This window comes from Lonchura striata, chromosome 6, assembly GCF_050655825.1.
Source record: "Lonchura striata isolate lonStrDom1 chromosome 6, ASM5065582v1, whole genome shotgun sequence".
NCBI lineage: Eukaryota > Metazoa > Chordata > Aves > Passeriformes > Estrildidae > Lonchura > Lonchura striata.
This window is the reverse complement of record NC_140708.1, coordinates 31702466-31725923: the sequence shown is the minus strand read 5'-3', so window position 1 is coordinate 31725923 and position 23458 is coordinate 31702466. Positions and strand designations below refer to the sequence as shown.

Here is a 23458-nt window from a genome sequence, read left to right as displayed (position 1 = left end):
ACTTTTAATCTGTGAGACAAAACCTCTCCATAGGTTCAGCTCCTTCTCAAATGAGTAGTTTTCTCTTCCCCTGTGGTTATGCCTTCCCTTGATATATCCAATGTGTGCTACTTGTGATCGATTTGAGGTAGCACATGATGTTCTCTCTCATAAAAGACTGTTCTTCACCCAGAAACAGACTATTTTACTTTGGACATTAAAGGTGACATATCCAGGAGGACAGTTTTTTCCCCCACAAAGACTTCAGGACACAGTGATCTCAGTTTCATGAGTCCCAGGGGGGAAAAAAGTGTCCTTCTGGCTATGTCACCTTTCATGCTGATGGTAGAATAATCAGCCTATTTCTAAGTATATTGCACAGTGTACTAGGGGCATTTATTATAAAGATAATGGAGTTGATGTATTTCTTGTAGCTTTTGGAAGACACGGTGCGAACAGGACAGTGGTTAGCCTATTTAAGTGGTTGCATATATATAATTTAATAAGGCACACTTGCCAGCAGATATTCTTGGAGTTAGCATTCAGTCTCTATGATGTCCTGAGCAATACCTTGGAGTTAACTTGAGGCCACTGAAAAATTTGCATGTTTGGACAGGGCTTGTTTGGTACATAATACTACAAATTGCATATGGCTGGGATTTACTTTGTTTTTTTTCCTCCCCACTGCTCCCCTGTTGCAATTTCTAGTATCCTTACAGCTAAAACTTAAAGGGTGTTATCTAGATGCTGCTGTTCTCGTGCATTGCTAGGCTTAACTGTAGGCTGCATCTAACTCTGATGGGTGGCTCACTAATTCTGGTGTTTTATTTTAACCTCAGTGTGTTTTATTTCACCCATTTCTTCAAGTAATATTGCATGTTGTGGTAAATAAAACTTACATTGCTAACAAGGTTACCATCCTTACTCCTCTCAATCAGGATAGCAACCAGCCCCTCAAGAAGACAGTCTTGAAACTTCTGTAGTTCACACCCTCCCACAACAAAGTAATTGTTTCTCCTCAATTTCTCTTTGTCTCTTTCCCTTGTGCTTATTTCTACAAAAACTTTTGTACTTGTCCTTGTGTGCTGTGATTGGCATAGGTACGGTGTCAAAAGGTTCCCAGTGTTTGAAGATTTTTTAGCTAATGATTTTCAAGGTTGAATGCCTAAGGCTTAGTTCTGAATTCAGCAGAGGCAGGTAAATAATTGAGTTGCCTGAGGTTTTCTTACTGCTAGTCATTGTCCTCCCTAATGTAGGTGAGAAAATCAGATTCCTCTGAACAAACCAGACTTAGAAAGGTCTGACTTCCTCAACATCACTTTAAATCCTAGAGAAATGTGGTGCCTGGATGCATGTCACAGCCTTCAGCACATTCTATCCAGGACTTCAATAGTTACATTTAGATAGAAGTACTTGCTTGTTAGAGTGTTTTCAAGTGATACAAAAGCATTCCCAAAATCAGCTGCAATCAGCGGGAGCTGCAGGTTATGCAGCACATATGGATTTTCAGTCTGTTTGAATATGTCAGAGTGGTGGGGATCTTAAATCTTGGCTTCAGTCACTAAAAAATACAGTCTCTGAGCATACTAAACTACTTGCATGAATGAGGTTCTCAACTTCATAGGTGCCTTGTCCCTGTGATCTGGTGGGACATGGGGGGACAGGCATGATATATGTGTGTGATTTATTTACATCTGGCTCGTCATGAGGTGTATAAATTCCTGTGAACTTGAGTAGTGCATTTGTTCTGAGTACTGGAAACTGAAGCAGGGAATAGAACATTAGATGGCTGTTCACAGGGAGAAAAGAGGAGGTGTAGATTTGGACATAATGACATCATAGAAGAACTGAAGAAAATGAGACATTCTCTATGAAAATTGTTTGAGCTGACAAAGCAAAGAGCATCTTGCTAGGCTAGTAAGGAAACATCCAAACTAATAAAGTAGGACTGTGAGAGTATGAACATGCTACAGAAAGGCTGCTTATCGTGGCTAAGAAATGGGAACCAGCCTGGTTTTATACTCAATGAACAGAACCTCAGCTGTCTCACTGGTAAACAAAGAGTGCAAGTGAGGTTTCAGGTCACCAGGGACTCTTCAAAATAAACAGAACTTACCGAGCCCCTCCTAAAGCCAAATGAGGACACTTTCACCTGAAACCACCTTCTTTGGCAAAAATCCAAACTCAAGGTCATTTTGTAGCCATTTTATTGCTTGAGACTGATTTTCCTCTTTCAAAGCATGGGGTTTTTTTATTTTTTATCATTTCAACAAACACACTAGGAGGCTAGCCAAGTTCATTCTACCTCACATGTAGCACATGGAGTTGGCTTCTCATGTCCTGCACAACTCCTCCATAACTTCTGCAGTTTCCACAGCAATTGAGGTCATACATGAATGACCATGTGATGTTATTCCTGGGCTCACAGAAACATTCAGTAGCAACCACTGTGCCTCTAACCTTGACTCCCCCAGTGGAGCTCTACAGAGTCACTGAAAGCTTGTCTCAAAGTGCATCATAAATTCTATGCTCCTTTTTACAGATACTCTTCACAATCCCATCCACTTTCTCCCATTACTGTGTACATAAAGCAGAGTGGTCTTTTTCCTAACCCAGACCATCTTGGCACAGTTCATTTGCATTTAAGGCTTGCAAAAAATTGTTTAACAGCTATTAATTCACTTGCTTTCATTGTCACTCCACCTCTTTCCTCATTTTCGGTGGGTAGCAAAACCCAAGGCTGAACTCAGGTTGCCTTCATCCAGTGTTCTGGAATCCAGTATTATTGTGTTTCATCCAGCATGGCCTTTCCTGGAAGCTCCATGTGAATGAACCAGCCAGGCCTGACCTTGCTCTGCCTGAGACATCTGATGAGATCACCGCTGGAGGTGATATAGCTATGAACATTGTAGTTATGGGAAAGTCTGGGGAGATATTTTTACCAAATAAAAATGGAAAGCTTGCAAAAAACATGACGTGAGCAATGTTTTCAGTACTTTGAGTTCTCTTCTCATAAACATGTGGAAACTCTTTAGGCGTCTGGTATCAAGATCTTAGTTAATTTATTTTTCCAGACTGCTCATTCAAAGATTTGTTCTATATGAGAAGCTAAATGCTGCAGTCCAAGGTCATGGAAAGCAATGGCGAAAGAGTTTTGTGGATACACTTAAGTGTTTCATTTTTAGATTTTGTTTTCTTCTTCTGTAGCCAGTATTCAGTATCAAAGACAGAGAAAGCTGATAGAGGAATTGTGTTGAGTAACAAGCTTTCAGGCTTTTCTCTGTAGAAACTTCTGAAATTATTGTAAACACATGTTAATATGTGGTGATCAGTAGAGGGGAAATAAAAGCTATGGGCCCATATCCAACTGACTAAGTGTATGTATCCCTTTGAAAGAATGAGGGCATCCTGCAATTTCCAGAAAAGTGGGAGAAAATTCGTGTGTGACTATAAAGACAGAACATGGATCTCATTAATATCTGCTAGGAGGGGAAGCATAAAAAAAAGTGACTGCAGATATCTCCCTGTCACAGAGAATCCATGGCCTGATGTCCTTCACACTGCAGAATGGAACTTAGTATGCTCTAAACCAGTTGGAGGTTTAGGGCTTTCCACAGTAATTAAAAGTTTTACATTTGCTAGTAAGAACAAGGTACTTCTTGCAATTGCTAAAAAACACCCAGAAAAAGCCCTCTGAGGAACCAACGGATGCTTTGAATTCAGTTTACAATGTGCAGCCTGCCTGCAAGTGCAGTGGTGCTGAGGGGCTGTGGACTTGCTCTCTCCTCGGCATTTGGCAGAGCTGCCAGGTAACCCAGAGCCAAGTGCAGAACTGGAACATTGTACACAACAAATTAATTCTCAAAAGAAAGAAAAGAAAACTATTCAGTTTTAGATTAAATATTGCCTGAAGTTGCCAGAACAACTTCTCAGACTGAGAAACTACAGAAAGTAAATGAAGACACAAGAACAATGTTCAGTTCACCCTGTCTTCACACACAGCTTTGGCCCTTACCATCAGCTTGAAAGGGAGATCTCAGTCCTGAGTGTGTGTTGTGCCAAGATTTTCTTTAAAGAGTGCATGATTATTAATAAAACTCTTGGGAAACAAAATTTCATTTACGAAAATTTGCATATTGAAAATGGTTAAAATCAAAGATGCAGAAACACGAGGTAATTATGAGAACTCAGAGAACTTCAATACCTTTTCTACATGCCAAAAGTGTCAGAACTTCTGAGATTCTTTTTTTAACAAAGATTTGGAGGTTAATATAATTGTGCATGACTGTGCACACTAATTTTATTTTTCTTCTGATAAAAAGTAGATATTGTATTCTTGTTATATTTTTTAATTTTATCTACATGTAACTGTGAATACCTTTCAGATAAAAAAACATCTTTAACTTTTAGCTAAGTCACAACTAGAGGCCCACAAAGCATTATCCTTTTTTTTTTTTTTTTAATGTTATTCCTGAGAAGGAAATAAATATCTCAGTTTTGTGTTACAAAGTAGTACTAAAAAGTGGGGGATCTCCTGATTATTGAAATATGTATTCTATACCACTGAATGGCACTGATAAATTTAGTCAAAACCAGTGTAGGTCAGACAGGGGCACTCCATGATTCCATGATTCAGAAAGGCATTAGAGTAGTTTGAAATATCCTGCTTGCGTGTTGTTCCTGGGTGAAGTTTAAATAGCCACACAAATATCATTTAGTTAGGTGTAGATTTCTGCTTCCCTTCTTAAATAAGGTAATTAGCCCATATGTCAGCTTTCAGTCTGTGTCATTTATTCATGGAAGCTGGCTCAGCATTCTTAGTAGAACTGCAGTTGGTACATAATGCCTGCAAATTAACAGAATGGATATTTAAATGTCCAGCTGCCTAACTAAAATCATTATCTCTGAAGGATCTCAGGGAAGCTCAACATTCACATTAAAATTATGAAGTTATATCTTGTTATTACCCACCACTTGTAAAGCCAGCTGTCTCACAGGTCCTTATTGCAAGCACATTATCCTGTCTCACTTTAGAGACATCTTCTTTCCAACCTGGAAAGGAAGAAGGAAATTTGTGGTTCTTCACATCTGTTGTTAGATTTTGTCTGCAACTTCATCTTTAGGTGCTCCACCCTAGAGGACTGGGAGCTGATGATGAGGAGCATTTGGGCTCAATGGCCTTTCTAATATTTCTTTTAACTAACAATTGGGATAAAGCACTAGGCAGCCAGGATCTTAGGAAAACCCAGCAATATTTCATTGCAGCTCTGACTGTGCTTTTAAATTAGAGCAGCTTTCCTCATAAGCTACAAAAAATAAAACCAGATGTTGTGTTTTTAGGAACCCTAGTCCTGCTGTTTCAGGAATCTTTTTGGTGTGTGGGGAGCTAGAGTGGTAAACTGTTTTTATTTGTATGAACCCAGTTACCATATGGCTCATAGCATGGAAGGAGAATCTCCCTCCACTCTCAGGAGGGTTTATTGATGTTGGCCATTGCTCTACAGGAATGCATCTCTGTCTGCCCCAGTTCTGAGCAGACAATTCCTTTCAGGAGACAAATCCCTTGTAACTCTGCCTCCTAAGATTGTGCTGAAACCATCTTGTCCATGCACAGCCCAGGACATTTATAAAAATCAAGAGAACCAGTTGGTTTATCTATGTCCCACAAAGTCAATAGTGTCACCCAGCCAGCTCTTTTCACATTGTTTGAATTTTTTTTTTTTATTTTTTTTTTTTTTTAAATTAGATGTGGTTTTTTTTTCTCATAAATTTTGCTTTTCATTGGGGAATATCTATGGAATTAAAGGTTTCCAAGTGCAACTAACCCACAGCATAGAACCTGGCATATTATCTGGTTGATAAACTGATGCTGATTACTTTAGTGACACTAGAATTAAGTATTATTCTTGCAATGGGCTGCATATTATAAAAAATGGATTTGGATCTTTCTATCTGATGCCAAGTTTGTATTTTCAGTCCTTCCTCTTGGGTACCATGGAGACATAGCATGAGAAAGAAATGGGAACAGTTTGCTGCTTCTGGTAATGTTTCTTCAGCTAAATTTTGTCAGGTTATTCTTCTCTTTGGAATATCAAATCACCTGTTATCAAGTAACTTGATATTCCCTGAGGCTACAAAAGATTCATAGCACCTAGCTGTTGCAAACATGTATAAAACAGTTGTTATTTTTCTGAATGTAAGGTGGATTTTTTTGACTTTTACATTCAAGAGCTGGAGCGCTGGTTGTTACTTTCCTGCTGAATCTCAGCAGAAATCACTATTTCTGTGAGACCTCAAAGCAGGTGTTTTATCACTATCTGTTGCAGTCATATATTTTCACAGTTAGAGAGACCTTCTCCACTTTTTCTTGTAAGAATGAACTTCAGTAGTTGTGTGTGAGACTGTTGTTTTCAGACAGACATGAAAACTAGGAGAGCTGGTCCCCAGGCTGTGATTCAAACCATCTCAGGGATTTTCAGTTTTGCCACTGATCCAAGGCCTTGCCTCAAGGCAAAAATCAAAGTTTATTTTCTAGGGCTCAGTTTTATTAAGATCCTGTCTCATGCTTAGAGAGATCTTTTGTCTTGGCTCACATCGAATTTGAGCCTGAAAAACTGTCCCCTATGGAGGAAGGGCCTTTACTCATGCCATAAAGACACCACAGGTTTGTTTAAACAAGGAATTGCTCCTTTGTTTTGCTTGGGTTTGTTGGGTTTTTTTGGCCTCATCTGTTTCCTCAGGGGGTGGCTGGTGTCTTCTCCTGTGTCTGAGCACCAGCAGAGGTGGGGCTGTTTAGGGCATCCAAAAACCTGGCCCACTCGTCTGCATGGTTTTGCACTGCCAAGGGTCAGAGCCTGACCAACACAAGTACACACAGGTATTTAACTCAAACAAAAATGCCAGCCAGCAGTGACCTGGTGTCTCATTCTTGGCTGACACGGAGCCAAGAGCATCTCCAGACAGGCAATAAGAAAGGAAGAGAACTTGGTGAGTTTTCTCCGTGCCCTCAAACCCTGTGCTTTCTGTTACATTTTGTTACCCAAAGCCATCTCTGAAAGTGTTACAATAAAGCAGCTGTAATGCCATAGAGTTCATATTTTTATATTACAGGACTATGAGGTGGTTCTACCAGCAGTTCTCTTGGGAAACTCTTTGGCTGCTTTCCCAATTTAGCTGTTACATGGATGATTCATTTAAAGAGACACGAACACCATGTTCTCAGGAGTGCCTGTGGAGATGCTTCCCTGAAGACATGTCCAATGGCTTCACCAATCTGTGGGTGCATCAGATTTATTAGAGAAAATGAAAAGAACTGAGAAACAGTGGTGTTTGTTCAGCTGTGAGAATGCAGAGTGCACCAGATCTGCAGAGAAAAGGAAAATGTAAAGGATGTTTCAAGGGTTGTCAGATGTGTTTGTGGCTGAAATACCATGGTAAAAAAGATTGGGATAGCTCAGTTTTAATCAAAAGAATAATTCTGAGTAGCCAAATTTTGAAATAATCTTTTCTTTCAAGGATCTTTGTGGGGTTTTTTTTTTGGGGGGGGTTTTGTTTGGGTTCTTTTTCTCCATATGAAACCACCTGCATCAGTTATAGCCACTCTCTCTCACAGTGATATCTAACGTTGCTGATCTTTGAGAGAGTTTTTATTGGGCTTTTTCTTCTGTGGACCACTGTGCTCAAAAAGATGTAGATTCAACATCTTCAAACCTTCTGACTGCCTGTCAGTCAAATTTTCTTTATCAGCTAATGAGGGAACCAGCAACATAAATCAGTTCTGCATTTAGGCTAAACCTTGAAATAGTAACATCTGTGATTTATTATTTGCATACTGGTCAGTCTGAACTGGGGTGATGAACATTCTTCACTACAGACCACAGGCAAAAATCCAGGTGATGACAGAGCTGTCCTCGGGTTACATAATTAAAAACTCTTCACTCACTTGGGAAAGGCAAAAGAGAGTTATGTATGAACAGATTGTTACAGTCAGGCTTCACACACGCAAAAAGAGATTATTACCCACTAGTGACATTTGCAATCGGTGAACAACACTTTCTAAAAATCTGTATGATCATTTTGTTCCCACTCAAAGATGTTGCAAACCCATTTTGTCAAATTATGCTCTTATGAGAGTCCAGACAGGGCAGGACCCTCTGTTGACCAAAAGACTACTGCTCAGCAAGATTGTCCCAGTGAATATCTGCACAAAGAGCTTGTCTGCTCAGTGAGAGCTTCAGCTTGTACCCTCCAGTCTCTCATCTCAGAGGCAATCAGAGCATAAGCAGAGCAAGCAGCTGGCTCTGCACTGTCATCCAAGCAATGTGGCTGGAAGTAATGCTGTGCCAGTCTTGCACAAAGTCTCAAAACAGAATGTTAATAAGTGGAGCAGCAGACTATGGATGCAGCTAGAAAATCAGTATGATGTGGGGGAATGTGCTTTTGGTAAGAAAAAGCATGCTATACACCTTTTCTGGTTTTGTTCTTACTCTCTTAAAACTCTAAAATCCTCCCAAAACACAAGCATTTTATTTTCTTGGCCTTGAGCTGATCTGTGCATAAAACATACCAACATTCCAGTTGCCACAGCACTCCTCTGTGGTGTTCTTCCCAGCTTCCTGTTCCACGGGATTCCTGAATATCTGATGTGGACCCTCATCTACTAGAGTTTGGGCTTATAATATTCTGTCATATTATGGCAGTGTCCAGAGGATCCAATAGGATACCAGAGTCACAATGTCCTGAATGCAGTGTAGATTCTAGCTTCAGAGTGAAGAAATTGTTCATCAGGAGCTGTCTTCAACAGGATCCATGGGCTAAAAACCAACAGTAAATCTTTACTTATCCAAGTGAGAAAAAAGCATGGAGGCTCTTTCATGCAGTAATTGTTGCCAAGATTTTTCTCATTGTAGTTTGTTTAGTGTCAAAAAGCTGTTTGAAATCCACTGCTCTCGTAGGTGTTTGTTGTCAGACATAAGTATAAAAGTGTAAAGCCATTACTATTGAAGTCCTGGAAGCACTCACACTTGTCTCTTTTGCAAGGAGACATTGCAGGATGCAGTCTGTTATGTTAGGAAAGCATTAAGGGGTTCTGGTTTGTTCCCATTCCATATGAAGTGATGGTAAAGTACAGAACATTTGGAACTGAATGAGCAAAGTGTAGAACTCAGAATTGTAGATAATTTATGATTCTGAAAAGGAAATTAAATGGTAGAAGTGACTTATTAATATCAAGTCTTTTTAATGACAGTTTAATGAAAATGGTCATGTCCTCAGTGTCGCATAGAGGAAAGCCCTTCAGGCTGTATCTTAATGACTTTCTTAGACTGCACATGTTTAAAATGTAAGGTTTCAAATAATTCTATGTCATGAACAGGATTTACTTTATCTTTGACAGCTTCCTAAATATCCATGATATTTAAAAAATGAGATTTAAAAAATGTTTCAAGCTTAAACAAAACATCATAAAATGTCCTCTGCCACTTGTGTGTTGTGCCACATTTGTTTCCTCTGTTGCATCCCGAGTTTTACAGAACTTTACATTGTGATTTTTCTTATTGAGCCAAAACAGTAAAATGTGGCAATGCCAGAAATAAGGGTCCTTTCTGTAGTTCATTGCCTCTGTGCAAAGAGCTCATCTTTTAATCTTCCCTGATGAACAGGAGTTGATCTGAGTGAATGTAAAACATTTAAGTTGAGGGAGATTTTCTTTTCATCCTTTTCCAGCTCTCAGCTTCACTACTTAAAATGTCCTTGTGGTTCTGCTGCCCTAAAGAATTGTTTATTCTGCCGTAAAGAATTGTTTATTCTCTAACAGACAAATACTTTTAATAAAATAAAGACATTTAAGACAGATTGTTCTATAGCACTAAGTCATATCAGAAAATCTTAACAATAAATGATATGTCATTTTTTCCCAGATACACAGATGTTTCTCAGGCTCTATAGAAGGAAATAAAGAAAAAAACTATTTTCTCTTTACAGCTAAAGCAGTAGTCCAATTTGGATCAGGAGAATAAATTAGTCTAGAATCAAATATCCCTGCAGCCATCTGTCTTGTCAAAGAAAGCACAAATTTCTGCTTTCATGATCACAACAGAAGAGGTTTTTTCCTCCAAACCAAACCCATTTTCAAGGAACACTTAAGCTCTAAATTTTTGTGACATGGTTTTTACAGGTTAAAATACCAAAATTTATTTGTACTGCAACATTAACTGTTTTCAATTTTTTCCTTACTCTTGTGTAGTTTCAGCTGCTTCATATGCCCACGGTTGAGCACAGCCACCCATCGACACCAGTGGAGAAGCCCTGCAGCTCAAGGCTCAGCCATGGGAAAGGCTCCCTGTGTTAGCTGGAGACACCCCTGGTATTTTGGTTGGGAACTTCCCTTGCTTTACCATCACATTTCTCAATGATCTGTTTCATTCCTGTGGCTCAAAGGAAAAAATTATGTGGCTGCTATGCCCTCTGTTTCAGAGGGGTTCATCCACTTCAGAACATCAAGCAATCTATAGCATGTGACCAGTGCTGCCAAGCTGCCCCATGCTCCATCTTATCAGTTAATCCACTCTGAGAATGCTCAGTTTCTTTCTTTTTGTACATCTTTTCTTTAAAAAAAGAAAACCTTTTAAAAAAAAGGTTAATGTTTTTCAGGCGTACATGCACCTTATGTACTTTTTTATACTAAGCATGGAAAATTCTTCATTAATGATCCATGGACAATAATTCCAGGTAATAAACCGTGAAATATGACCTATACATATTCTTTCTCAGCTATGAGAACATCAGCTATTACTGATTTTGTCACATTTCTTAGTCAGCATCTTTCAGTTTTACCCCAAATATCTCAGTCCATTTGACACATAGATCACAAGGAACCAGCTTCACTGTGGCAGGTGGGATCTTCTTTTGACAGATTATTTCATATGACCAACAAGTCCCATCATCCATTAACAAGATAAAAATGTCATTTTCCGTGTTACTTTGTAAAAACAGTCAGGACATGCCAACATCCATCAAACACAATTTACAAAATAGCCTCCTTGCAGATTAATGTATTGCTTCATAGCCTATCAACAATGCTAGCTAACAAAATAACATCAAGTGAGCATTCAGTACAATAAATAAAGCTATTTACAAGCATCAATAGCATTGAAAATAAATATAATAATAAGCCTGGATTTCTTCTTTTGCATGTACTGGAGAGCAAGGTCTCCTGCTGCTCCCTGAATCAGTGAACATCTGGGTTCTCCAGAGAGCCCTATACATGGAGTTCAACAACATCAACTTGCAAACTGGCAAGCCTTTTCACTACACTGCATCTACTGCTATATTTTCCTTCTGTTTTGTTTTGGTACTTTTTTAATATCAAACCTTTGATCACACTATCCAAGGCTATTTTATTCTACATCATATATTGTTATTTATGATAATTTAAACCAAATCTAAAATGCTGTCGCTCTTGGTTGATATGTTTGCTATTCGGCAAAAAAAATTGATGCAGTTTTTAACATTACTGGAAATGTTTGTTCTGGGTGTCCAGTGGGAAAGTTTTATATCCTTTAGAATGGGATATTTCCTTGTAATATTGATCTGTCAAAACTATCAAAGAGCTTTTAAGTTGTAAACAGATCTGACCTTGAATGTCTGTAGAAGTCTGTATATGCAACTCTAGCAGAGTCTCTTGAGAGACAGTGAAATCTCTATCCTTAAAAATTTTCAGAATTCAGCATTAAAAAGCCTGAACCACCTGGTCCAACTTTGAAGTTAGCTCTGCTTTGAGCAGGAGACTGGACCAGTGATCTTCCAAGGTTTCTCCCAGCCTCTATTTTTCCCTGTCATTTTATAATACCTACTCTTCTTCAGCCTCTCAGATCAGTTCATGTTTGTTTCTATCCCCTTTGAACAGGGAGTGTCCTTTAGTCATCCTCTTTCTATTTACCCCTTATAGCTCTTTTCATGCCTTACTTTAATCAGTGTATTTCCTTCTGGTTTGCCATTCAGTTTCATGGCAATAAGAATCTTAAACTGGTTTATCTTAAATCATTCCATTTCTCGATAAGTTTTTCTTCAGACTTTAGTGTTGTCCAGAACTGTTTTCCTCCATCTTAGCATCTGTTTCCTTAATATCTGGTTTTCTGTATGCTGATACTCTTCTAACTGTTGCATTCTTCACTTTTTTTCTCTAAATTTTGAAGAAGATCCTGAAAGTTTTCTCCTCCAGAGGAAGTGAGTGGGAGCAATCTGTGAGCTTCTCCTGGACTTCAGTGGAGTCCATCTACCAGCAGTCTACCCATCTACCACCTACGTACCCGTGAATATCTTCCACTGATCAGAAATCTTAAAACTTCAGAACACAAAATATAGAACTACATACTCATTTTCATGACCTTTCCATGCCTTTTCTAGAGACCAAGAAAACATCCAGGACCATCCTGTTAGGACCATCCTGTTAGGTTTTCAGTGAATCAGTATTCCTTTCCATTTGCAGGTTATACTTCCTTTTCCACCATGACTGTTCAATATACTCCTGTGCCTTCTACTAGGCTGTTGGCTCAGCATTATTGTGCATCTCTCACACTCTGTTGTTTGGGGAATTTTTTGCCCTGGTCTCTCTGTTTCTCAATACCAATTTCTTGCTCTTTTATTGTCTCTTTTCACCAACTGAAAATTCTGTTCATGGCAGCAGCACTTGTTTAAATACAGAAATTATATTACCAGAAAAAGGAGTGGAAAAAAACACCAAAACCCAAGATCACAATACTAATAATTTCTGGGGTTTTGTGTTTTTTTTTTTTTAATGAAAACATATGCATTGATGGTGTAGTACACCGAATACAACACAAAACTTAAACCAATTTGAAAATATTGATCTGTACTCCTGACATAACTGGAGCAGAGTCTCCTAAGGGATGGCTGTATGTATTGATGCTTTTATTGTCTGTGCCCTGCAAAACTCTGGATACTTTTAGTATTTGTAGTTTTCATGGTATGTCCTGACTCCTTCTGTTAGTAAATAAATCAAAGCTGCGTTGCAAGAAGTAGACACAAATTGAACCACAATTCTAGCTTTTGGAGTAGTTACAGTTTTGGATTGGATTTCACATTGAAAGTTTTGGTCTGATTCTAGGGGGTTGCTCTTCCCTAAACAGTTACAGGATTTATTCTCTGCAGTGAAGCCAAAGCAATCCTTTGCCAGGAAATAGAGTTGTTTATAAGCAATCAGGCAGGACCATACAAACTAGGATGGCCATAGAAAGTAGTCTGGTGTGGTTGCTTGAGAAGGTAAGTAGCATCACAGTTTTAATTTTGGTATCATGGGAAAATTCCAGATTGGGTGATGAGTGTTGTGTCTATCCAACCCCATAACAGAGACAAAAGCTTGTACTCATCCTCCTCTCCAGTTCTGGTCTCATAATATGTCCATCACCAGCTGAAAAGTCTCCATCTCCCTCCTGCACCACAGGAGTACAGCTGTACTTCGATCTTCAGTAAAGTAACTCCAGAGTTTTTAAATACATAGGATTAACATAAATAGCATCTATAACCATACATTGTTGACATACATGTGATATACATCAGCTTTCCAGGACCTAAAGGAGCTGGCTACAAGAGTGCTGGAGAAGGGCTTTTCACAAGGGCCTCTAGAGATTGGAAGAGAGGGAATGCCTTTAAGGGGATAGAGGGTAAATTGAGATTAGATATTAGGGGAAAATTCTTAACTATGAGGGTGTTGGGGCACTGGAATGTATTTTCCAGAGAAGCTGTGGATGCCCCAGCCCTGGAATTGTATAAGGACAGGTTGGGTGGGGCTTTGAGCAACCTGGTCTAGTGGAAGGCATCCCTGCCCCATTGAGAGGGGCTGGAACTAGATATTCTTTCATGTCCTTTCCAGCTCCAAAAATTCTAACATTGTGGATCATTGATCATCCTCAGCAGATGCTTTTGGTGGTTATAGGCAGCCTGTTTATTTCTTGAATTCTGTAACAAAAACCTTCACCCTTTAGGAACATTCTCAAACTTATTGTTGTACATGTTCATTTAAAAGACTCTGGTTTGTGTTGATAGATGTACTAGTACTGCAAAAAATTCACAGGAAATCATTAAGAGTTATATTTTTGATCATACTGGAATTTCCCTCAGGAAATACAATGAAAATCCCCTGGCTGCTGTTTATGGAAACTAGGACAAATGTGGGAGAGGTGGCCAAATTGTGGTTATCAAGCCAAATGCAAAAGCTAAATGATTGAATTGCATGAGTCTTAAAATGGATATGGGGCTGTGCTGCCATAGGAATTGCTGGCTAATTTAAGTGAGTGTTGTGAGGGTAAAATAAAGCAGCAGGTAGTACTGAAGCTGACATGGCTGTGCCCTCCAGGGCCAAGCTGCCCATCCAGCCTCTGCAGCTCGTGGAACAGTGAGGAAGCAGTGGAGCTGCTACTCTCCAGCTCCCTGATCCTTGGATGTCAGTGTTTAGTTCTTGGCTCCAAGCAGTCTGCTTGCTTTTGCTGCTGTGAGGTGGTCAAGGAACCATGTCTCCCAACACATACAGCCCAATGTATCCTGTGCTGTGGCCCCTCTGAGGAATCTCTCTTTTCTGTGCTGTGTGTGGCATGTCGTGAGTGCTGGAGGCTCAGACTAAACAAGCACTTGCAGCCCATCCATCCTCATTTAGGGGTTGATTCTTCTTGTGCAGCTCATCAGAGCAGGCTATCAAACAAGGCTGTGTTTGAGAGAGGCCGGAAGCCCATGTGTGCCTGCCAAGCACCTTCCAGCTGGCAAGAGACCTGAGCAATTCCCCAGACTAAATCAGATGGGTTTAAAATATATTTCCTGCTGCTGTGCCTCTGAAAGGGGAAGTAGCTGTTCTGGCATTCCAGGGGTGAAGGATGGCACAAATGTCCAGCTGGAATTGTGTGGAGCACTGCAAAGGTTTTTACATGCTTGTGTAGCCACGTGCCCTCATGCAGGCAACCCAGCTGCAGCAAATTAAAGCCAGATAAACAAGTTGTGTCCTAACAGTAACTTAAGTTCCTAGCTGATCTCTCAGGCTTTTTACCAACATACGCTGACAATTTCTAAAGTCCCAAAAGTACAAGATCTGTGATATCTGGGCTAAAGGGCTTGTTCACATTCCTTTCCATCCCTCAGATTAATGCCGCTCAAAGACAATGCCAAGTGCTGCTAGGCCAGGAGCTGAATTTCAAGAGGAGCCTAGAAACTTTCTGAAATGCCTCCATCAGCACTTGCAATCTCTTTTCCCATCTCAGTTTCCCATCATGCTTCCAAAAGCAGCTTAATGAAATGCTGAAGCTTTTCTTCCTGTGTTTGAAATGCTCCATATTTTGAACAGTCAAAGAATTAGGATGCTGTCCCAGCCACACCTTCAATCAGAAGCAAAAACTAGAACATTGTCAAGTTAATGCTATGACAAACACACCACTGGAGCAGGATGAAGGTCAATTTAGTTGCTCTAGGTTTTTATTTTCTCTTTTGCCTCAGGAAAATCACGTTTTGGCCAAGCAGGGAAGGCCTTCCTATATCTCAGCTTTCCTAGCACTGTCTTAGAAAACTCACTAGCTTTTTTACCATGTTTTGGATATGTTCACAGTATTTAGAAAAAATGTACTAAGTCTCATCACCACAAATTTCTTTCTCTTCTCTTGCCTACTCTCTAAAGGTCTCAGCACTTAGAATAAAAATGATTTAATGCTATAAGCCTCAGAAAATAGCTTATGCTGCATAAACTTCACTTTTGGGACACGTGCAAATAAAAATGTAAGTTCCTCAGTTTCAGGTCACCAACAGAGGCCGATAAGAGAATTCTTTAAATATAGAATATAATTTTGGAAAACTCTTTAAACACAAGTTACAGGAGACTCTGGATGCTGTTCCTATCTAAAACAAGCAAGGTGGTGGAAGGCTTCCTTCTGGCCTTTAAAATCTGCTTATATGCAAGAATCATTGCACATCTTTATAGCTCACTGTCAGTGTCTTCTGAATGGACCTTTCTGCCATAGTTTCTGTGAATTTTCTGTGTGCCCAGGTCTCATGATGTAGCATTACTAAATAAGCTGTTTTCTTGGATAAATCAGTACTTTGAGAGTATCTTCCCAACTTCCCTAACAGATGATTTTCTTGATTTTTTTTCATCCCTTCACCCCAGATGCAGTTGTATACAACATTTTGTTGGAATGCTTTTTTCTTTAATGAACACAAAAATATCCTTCTATATAAACATGATGGGGTTCCTGTGATAATATAAGCAAAACCAGTAGGCACCATTGCTGTTTTGAATTGCATGAAATCCAACTCACTCATTTTGGAATGGTGTGAAAATATAAGTGGACTTTGTTTTTTCAACAGAGCATATTGTGCATGAGAACTTCCATGAATTAGGAAAAATATGTACTTAAACTTCAATAAACATCACAAAGTTCCAACTATAGAAGTTTCCTCTTAGGAGCTGCTTTGTAATACTAGGGCATCCATCCTACCATGAATATCAAGCCCCACTCCTGTAATTGTGTGAGTCCATCTTCATTTGTGAAAACATCTTCACTTATGAAAACTGCTGCTGCAGAAAGCCCTGAAATGCTGCTGTAAAATTCACATGCTCAGCTGAAACCACAGAACACTTTTTTCTTCTGTTTTGTGGGAAGCCATGCCCTACAATGGTTTTTCATATTGTCACACAGGCAGAACCCTTTCCATTTCTATCAGATGGCAATATCCTTAGAGTGTTTTTTTTTCATTTGAGTGCAACATTGTGTGTTTAAGTAACTATCAGCCATACCCACAGCTTGCATAAAGAAACAACAAAGATGGCTTTATTATTATTTTTGTCACAATAGGGCACAACTGTGATGCTGGGACTCTAGTATTGTAGATGCTGCACAAATACTGACAAATTTGTAAAAAGAGTATTGTTAATGGGTGGTACCAGCAGTGTGGAAGGTGATGACAAAAGCAGGGAAATGGTTAAAGGGGAGCTAAAGAAAAGCTTTAAAAATAGTGTAAGACATATGAAATACAATCATAGTATAGGACCTCATAGTGGTGTGGGGTGCTGAGCTCTCCCTGAAATCTGCATGGTATTTTTACAGGTAGACTGTATTAATGTCATAGGAAGCTCTGTGGTGGGTCAGATGCCTACTAGGCACATGACAGAAATATTAAGTTAAAAAATATCGCCTCAGTGAAGAATAAATTTCAATAAAGTACACATTTCAGGAAATTGTTTTACTTCATAATATTGCTTAAGTGGAAAACCAAGTTAAATTTATTGCATTCTGTGGATAATGACTCATCCTCTTCTGAAAGAATGCAAGCAGACATGTAATGCACTCAAACATGACACTGAAAATATCCCATTACCATCCATAGTTTGTCATACTGAAGTATTTCTTGAGAGGTTTTCAAAACCAGGACTTACATATTCCAGTTCAGTTCATCCAATAAGTCAGCCCTGACTACTTTCCAAACAGTTGCATTGAGGTCTTTAGAATTAATCCTTAACTCCTTAAGCAGCAAAAATTCCTGCTAATTGGATTTTAATTGTTTTCTGTACAACGTATTTAACCTGATGCTTTTGCTTGTCTATAGAAAAACAGCATGGGGATGGAGAATATTCATTTAGATGTACAGCTATAGAAGCAAAACATCCCTGCTTCCTTTAGCAGTAAATGTCTGTATTGTAGAATTTGCACCCAAAACCATTTTGATGCAGTGATGTGCTTTTTGTTTCTCTACCCCATTCTGACTATCTTTTCCCAGTAACTCTGGAATGATGTAGTTGCCTATGAGGTTTGAAGAAATAAAGTTTTCTCAAAATTACACAATTCCTATCAGATTTGTGGGAAGAACAGAAGGTGAGAAAAGAAAGGTTTCAACCATTTGCTCACCCCTTACCAAAAATGATTAAGTCCACCAAGGTGGTCATTTGGGACACAAATCAATACAAAGCCAGACACTCTTAATTCTACTGCTCGTGGTGTTCTTTTAAACTGTGATGGACACAGGTTTCTTAAGGTCTCGTCTTATGAAAACCTTTTCCATTCTGGATTTTGTCAAAAAAATACCCAGTTAATGAAAACTAAAATATTTTGCTAAAGCCTTCATTGCCCATCTCCCCCAATGTTAGATGAACCATGGCATTTTCTCTTATTGAGGTCAGTACACTTCTGCTGAGAAGGCCTGGATAGTTAAAATTTAGGGCCTGGGTTTAAGAAATAATTCTGATCAGCACTGATAACAAGATGTTTGGATTATGCTTATTTAAAAGAATGACAATTAATTGGTATTTCAAAGGATCAGAATTTATTGGTTTACATTCCAGCATTATTTTTCCCTTCAAAATATTCACCATCAGTGATCTACAGGGGTTATAATAAACCAGATCTTTCAGGCAAGTATAAGATATTATTTTTTGATTACTGCTGGGAAAAGTCTAAATGTGTCCTTAACCCAGATTCTATTTGCAAAAAAACATTAATTTCTTCTCATGGTGTTTTGCAAACAGGAAGTACAGGACCTGTTTATGGTTTTGCTGTGTATTTTAAAGTCGTTATTGCCATCATAGAAGAAGCCAAAGACCTGATAAGGACCCCTTTATGCTACCATGTTTGGTCAAATAATGGCACTATGTATACTACATGTGAACATTACAAACTTATTTTTAGATGACCAGTGAGATTTATGTAGTTTAAAATTAGCCAGGCATCAGGACTATACTGTATTTTTAAAGGACAAAGCACAGCTGCTGTATGAGTAAACACAAACCAGAAAAACCAAATTTTATAAATATGTCATCAAGATCATAAAAACAAATGTACTGGATAAGAAACATTATTCTGATTTAAGTATGGGTGTCAACAAGTTCACTGCCTGCTCTGTATTCAGATTGGTACTGATAGGAAAAGAAAGAAATTTGGCAGCAATATTAGTTGGTTGCAGTTTTGTTTGGCAGAGTGAGAACAGGAAAGCAGGAATAAAGAAAGGAGCAGTGGCAAGGACAGGCCCAGAATAGCACCAGACACTTCTAGGATAGTTCTGTGGTGCTGGAAGGTCTAGCAGAGGAGACTGGTCTGGTTCTGTATCTCTGATGAATGCACAGCTGGTAACATCATAGAACCACAGACTCAATTAGGCTGGAAAAGCCTTTAAGATAGAGTCCAGCCTATGACCCAACATCAATCAGACCATGGCACCAGTTGCCATATCAGTCTTTCCTGAAATACTTCTAAGGATGATGACTCCACTGCCTCCTTGGGCAGCCTATCCAGTGTATAGTTATCCTTTCTGAAGAATTCCCTCCTAACATCCAACCTAAACCTTCCCTGGCACAACTTAAGACTGTGTCCTTTCCTCCTGTCATTGGCTGTCCAGGAGAAGAGCCTGACCCCCACCTTTCTACAGCCTTCTTCCAGAGGTTGCAGAGAGCAGTAACATCACCCCTGAGCCTCCTTTTCTCCAGGCTAACAAACTCCAGCTCCCTCAGTTGCTCCTCACATGACTTGTGCTCCAGACCTCTCACCAGCTTCTTTGCCCTGTCTGGTTTTGCTCCAGCACCTTGATGTCCTTCTTAAGTTGAGGGTCCCAGAAATGGACTCAGGATTTGAGATATATCACCTGAGTCACAGAGTCATGAAGTAGTGAACAAGAAATTACATGAGTTTTAATAATCTCTTCTGGGGTATGGAAAGGGCAAAAAGAAATAGGTTTTTAAAAGACATTCCACACTAAGTCATTTTCATTCTTGTTCTTTCTGAAATGTAAGGGTTGTTAGTTGTGAGTAAGAGAATTTGTTTCTTGTTGGAAATTACTTCTTGAATTTCATTCCTGAGATTAGTAAAGTTATTGGAGGGGAAAGGGGGGCACATGCAGAGGCACAACTCTAGAGTAATTCAGTTTGGAGCTTTTTAGAGGAACAAATGAAATCTTGCTGAAACATTAATCAGAAACTTAGCCAAGCTACTAAAAGGAATGAAACAGGTGATAATCTGAAAAGCAGTATAGGAAAAATGTCAAAAGTAATAGTATGCTGAAATAGAATTGAGAAAAGCAGGACTGTTTTTCTGACATAAAGTTATCACTCTCAAAGGTAATTTCCATGATAAACCTACATCTAGCCAAAGGAAATCCATCCCAAAGCAGACCATAAACTGCCAGAAGAACATTGATGTCCAAAAAAAGGACTTATTTTCTCATAAGCATTGGATGCTGAGGTATTTCTATTCACATTTTTTCTTGTATTAAAACCATGAGTACTGTTTTTCAGGTTGTGAGAAGGAATGAAGTGCTCTTTAAAAAAATAAGTAAACCATTTTTCACTTCCAAACTGCAGATTCTCATGCAGCCCATGAAGCTGGCATTGAACAAATATCTTCTGACTGATGACCACTCATAGCCAAGCTCATTGTGCTTCTCAACTACAGAAATTACTTGTGAGATCTACAGACAGTTTTAGTGAGTGAAGCTAGGCCAAATCAAATCAGAGGAAGGAAACCACAGGCAGGCTTGAGTTCTTGGGAAATGGCTCAAACAGAGGAGACAAGCTCATATGTACAGCATGAGAGAGAGTGTGTTGCTCTTCAGGTCTAACGGTGTGGTATTTTTCATAGACTCCAATTTGTTGTTGCTATGAAAGAGTTTTCAATACTAAGTGATTCTTTTGGTGTTGCCTGAGTGTCTTAGTGTCTTTTATCTGTTTCTTGGGAATAATATATTTTTAATAAACATACTTTCCTGGAAGCAACATCAGTAGCTGCACTTGTAATGCAAAGCAAAAACCAGTTTTAATTAAGAACCCAATTCCTCCATGCCTTTATTTGACAGTCTACAGTAGTGGTTGCACTTGCAGTTGTCATGTTCATTACTAATCTGCAAAATGAGCACTCACAAGATAAATGAGAGTAAAATACTCATAGGGTACACGTAATTAGCACATGACTTATTATAAATTGTGATGATCTCCTTGATAATTAATCTGGCTTGCATTTGATGTTTGGAGGCAGTCTAGATAGAAGATACTTCAATAAATAAGGATAAAATCCTCTGGGACATGGAAAAACAGTGAAAACTGGGGAAGAAAAAAATCATAGGTCTAAAAGAAATGTTATTTCTTAGTTGCAAACTAAGCCCCTACTAAGGCTAGAATTTCTTCTAAGGGCTGGAATATTTTATCTCAGGTTTACACAGAAAGGACAGTAATGAACATTTTGGCTCATTAAGGATCCAAAAGATGTGCAAAAGAGCAGTTCTGGTGGATTGATTTGCCTGCAGAAGAAAATGGTTGCACAGGGACAGGGGGCACTTGCTATGAGAAGGAATGAAAGTGCCATGCCATAGTAAGGGTTTGCATCTTGTTTCCAAGGGTCACAGTAGAAACAGAACCTAGACCCAGGTGTGTGTGGATTTAGACATGCTATAGAAAGGGACCTCAGGGAGTCAGAGCAGTGGGAGGCCTGGGATCACCTGTTTGTACACAGGCAAAATAAAGCACTGAGAGCAAAGCTAATTATTAACATACCTCCATGGCCCCAAGCCTGAACTTTTATGATAGCCCTGAGCTTCTCCCAAGAAGAGAGAACACCTGCTATTTATTTCCAAATTCCTACCTTGTGTCACTAGCAAATATCCAAACCTTATCCAATACTGCAGTAAGGTTCTCAGCATCTCTGTTTTGTGATATTCATCAGTTATTCCTGTTCAATTTACTCTGTACAATACATTTTTAACATGTAGTTTGTAGTGCAATGCTGAGACAGGAGAAGCCAGCCTACATTTTTCTTTTTCCTCAGGGAATAGATTAACATTTCTCTCTGTAAAGGCTTATTTACTGTAATTGCTGTGTAAACATGTGGCCAATAATGAAGGTCTTATCTCAGGCTCCCTCGTAGAGAAGTAGACTTCTAATGACCTATTTCTACCCTTTTACAGTCATAGAGACAAAAAGCCATCTTCTTCAGTATTTCACTGGTAAATTTGCAATCTGCCTCAGTTTGTTACTTATCAGTGTGCTAACAACACATCATAACTTCCATTGAAGCTGCACAGAAAAATGAATGCAAGAGGTTGCACATTGTTGCACTAATGAAGCTTTTACACCTAGGGAGAGAAAAATGGTCAAATTTGATTAAAATTCTATTAATTGTTATTGCCACATCAAACTGTTCAGCACTTCAGACATATCCACAGCACATTAAGTTGCCAAAGCACAGTCACACAGCTAAAATAATGGTAATGATTTATCTGCACTTCATGTGGTGTAAGTCAGGGTGACAGAACACCTCTGCTTACTTGAAATTTTTGGTTTACCTTTTTGTAAAGCAGGGAGGACCTTCTGGCTTGATGTCAGATTGAGGTTGTGTCTGTATCTGACTGCTGCAAAAGCACCTGATGGATCTGTTGGTCAGCCAATAGATGAATTCAATGAAGCATAAATGAGTTCACACAACAAAATATTGCTCTGCCTCTTGTTCATGTGTTTAATGTACTCATATTTGAGAGACTTCTCTTCAGTACTGTGAGGGGAAAACAACTTTCAGGGCAGCAGAGGTTTGGCAGCGAGTACAGTATTTAAATTACTATGCTCCAGCCCTGAAAGGATGACAGCTTAGTACACAAAACAGCCAAGGAGAACCAGGAGGATCCATTTCCCTGCTCTTCCACAAAAAGCCTCTTGTTCCTCACTTGGGAAGTCATGCAGCTCTCCACACTTGGAGTCATTACTTGAGTGGAGTACAGCAGCTCAGAGAGACATGCAGAAGTATCAAATAGGGACCTCATTAACAAGCATCAGTGTTAAAAGGAATTCCTGAAATGAGCCATGAGACAGGCTTGGGGTTTCTTCTCCTGGGCCTTTACCATCAGGCTGGTAACCTGACACTTAATGGTAGAAATACAGATTTATTTTTCTTTAAGTTTATACCAACTGTTTCACTCTGAAAGGAAAAATCAATTAGAATTGTTGGTGTTAATGAAAATCACAGAAAGATGAGAGGTAGATTTGGCTTTTTACCAATTAGTTAACAATTATTTTCTTTAAAATTTATCACTTATACTCCATCTTTGGTTGCAACTGGACATTTCAGTGTTTTGCCTTATTGCTTTCCTTGCTACTTTCCCAAAGCAGTAAAAAGGAGCAGAATGCATGATTGAGAGAGAATTGCTGCTCCTTGGAACCATTTATAATTTCAAAAATTTAAGCTAACTTTGAAAATCCAGGCTTATGGTGCAAATTAGTAGTTCAGATGTTTGAAATAGTACAAAGACTTTGCAAGACAGAGCAACAGAAGGGTTAGAAAACCTGAAGGGGGAGAAGATGAGCCACAGAAAAATCACAGGGAAAGTAATTTATTCCATTGCATAATCTAAAATAATTTTCTTTTTTAGTATTTTAAACAAAGTGAGAATTTCTTCCATCTCTTCCACCCTGACTCTGCTGAGTCCACTTTTGTTTTGTAAAGTTGGTTATAGATTA

At 39.0% G+C, this 23458-nt stretch overlaps 1 long non-coding RNA gene across 13 annotated transcripts in view; it reads right to left on the bottom strand.

Moving 5' to 3' along the window:
• Nucleotides 1-7774: 7774 nt before the first annotated feature.
• The window catches only part of LOC110468258 (uncharacterized), a 75327-nt gene continuing 59643 nt past the window's right edge, over nt 7775-23458 (bottom strand). For all 13 annotated transcript variants that reach the window (XR_014956328.1, XR_014956326.1, XR_014956332.1 and 10 more), the window contains one exon: nt 7775-23458. This exon is cut by the window's right edge. This is a non-coding gene — a long non-coding RNA (uncharacterized LOC110468258).